This window comes from Hevea brasiliensis, chromosome 17 (genome assembly GCF_030052815.1).
Source record: "Hevea brasiliensis isolate MT/VB/25A 57/8 chromosome 17, ASM3005281v1, whole genome shotgun sequence".
Taxonomy (NCBI): domain Eukaryota; kingdom Viridiplantae; phylum Streptophyta; class Magnoliopsida; order Malpighiales; family Euphorbiaceae; genus Hevea; species Hevea brasiliensis.
In genome coordinates this window covers 27297692-27300027 of record NC_079509.1, presented here as the reverse complement: position 1 = coordinate 27300027, position 2336 = coordinate 27297692, and positions in this window count along the sequence as shown.

Below are 2336 nucleotides of genomic sequence, written 5' to 3'. Positions count from 1 at the left end.
CAAGCTAGCATCTAAATGGCCCCATATGAAGCACTATATGGGAGGAAATGTAGAACTCCAGTGTGCTGGACTGAATTCGACGAAGATAAACTGGTAGGGCCAGACCTGGTGAAACAGACTGAGGAGAAAGTAAAACTAATCAAGCCAATCTGAAGGTTGCCTCAGACAGACAGAAATCTTATGCCGACCTGAAGAGAAAAGAAATAGAATATGTGGTTGGCGACAAAGTGTTCCTCAAGGTGTCACCGTGGAAGAAGGTATTGAGATTTGGAAGAAAAGGTAAGTTGAGCCCTAGGTTCATTGGCCCATATGAAGTCACTGAACGTGTGGCCTACAGGCTAGCTTTACCACCAGAGCTAGATAAGATCCACAATATGTTCCACGTGTCTATGCTAAGAAGATACCGCTCAGATCCTTCACATGTCATCTCCAGGGAAGAAATTGAAATACAACTGGATTTGACATATGAAGAAGAACCCATATGGATCCTGGCTCGGGAAGTGAAGGAGTTGAGGAATAAGCAGATTCCACTGGTGAAAGTGCTTTGGAGGCACCACAACACCGAAGAGGCAACTTGGGAAAGTGAAGAGACGATGAGGCAACAGTTCCCTCAACTGTTTGCATCAGGTAAATTTCGAGGACGAAATTTAAATTAGAGGGGAAGAGTTGTAACACCCTCCCTGTAGCAACTCCGTACATTCTACTATTCCGGTGACCAGTGTCGGTCCGGATAGCTAGAACGTCCAGAAAAATATTTAAACTAAAGTGAGGAACCATAATTAACTCAAATATTAATAAGAAAAATTTAGGAAAAATTTTAGAAATAAAATACAACCAAGTTAAATGAGCCGGTGCCCTAGCGATGGGTAACCTAGTAGGAAGTTGCGGTTCTCGTAACTAGGAGCCCTAGACCCAGGGAAAAATTCATAAAATAATTTTTGGGATTCCAGAGAAGGGTCATTGAGGTTCCTATGGCATTAGAATGCCAAGAAAATATTTAGAAAAATTTTTCAATCGGTACAGACAATTTTGACCCGTTAAGCCAAACGGAGGGCATTTTGGCCATTTCGCCTTCAGAGACGATTTTTGGCCGACTTGTCCAGTTAAGTAAATAATTATTATGATCTAAAATATGAATAAATATTGCTAAAAATTGAATTGAAAATGAGTATAAAAGAAAAGAAAAGAAAAATGAAAGAAATTGATAATAATGACATCACATGATGTCATTGCAATGCCCTCCACCAATCAAATTTCAACAAGCACATTAAAAGGGGATAACTGAGACAAAAAATTGAAAATAAAATTTGCATCTTCTCTCCCAAACCAGCCGGCAGCTACCTCTCCCATTTCCACCATTTTTATCCTTCATTACACCTTGCTAACTTTGAATTTTTCACCATAAAATCCCTACCTTCCTTCATAAAAATTTAATATTACATCTTGAGCAAGTGTTTGGCAGCCTAGAAAAAGAAAGAAAGTGAAGTTTAAGCTTGGGAAAACTCTGCTCAAAAAGGTTAGTGTCCAATGTTTTCCTCTCTCTTTAAATTCATGACTAGAAAGTTTAAATTCATGACTAGAAAGTTGATTTAACTTGAAATTTATAAGAAATTCAAATGAAAACCTTTGATGTACTCACTTTATATTTTTGGCAGCCATGGATTTATTAGAGTTTTGATGATTTCTTTGGATAAAATGAGCATATAAGCTGCCCTTGATATGAACTTAATATTTAGCTCATTGAATTGTAGGTTAATGGAAAAGTAGAGAAACTGAAAATTTAGGGTTTTGAGCAAATTGGAGTTTAGCTCCTATAAAGGTGTAGGAACATTTTAATGGTCAATTAGTGACCATTTGGTTTGGTTTGAATCAGAAATGAAGTGAATTGGGTTGTGGGATTTGAGGTTGATGTGGCTGCCTAGTGAGAGCAGTAGGTGTGGCTGTGAGCCAGCCTGTTTGGACAGCCATAACTTGGGCTGTGTAGGTTCAATTGGTGTTTGGCCAATTGGACATGAAACTAGACACATAATGGCACAATTTTGGTGAAGAACCCATGCCCAAAAGACCAAAGCATGTGGACCAAAAACTGGCCCCAATCCGAATGTCCTGCAACCAGATTCTGCAGAATGACCAAATGAACAGTAATTGTTCATTTGGCCATAACTCATTGTAGAATGACCCAATTGACCTGAAATATTTACAGCAACAAGTTAAGATATAGAAAAACAACTTTCATGAAGAAACCTACCCAAATTATGACCAGAACCTATCCAACAAGGCAGTTGCAGTCACTGTTCATTGCACTGTAAATATGGTCAGTTCTGCAATTTTTCAAT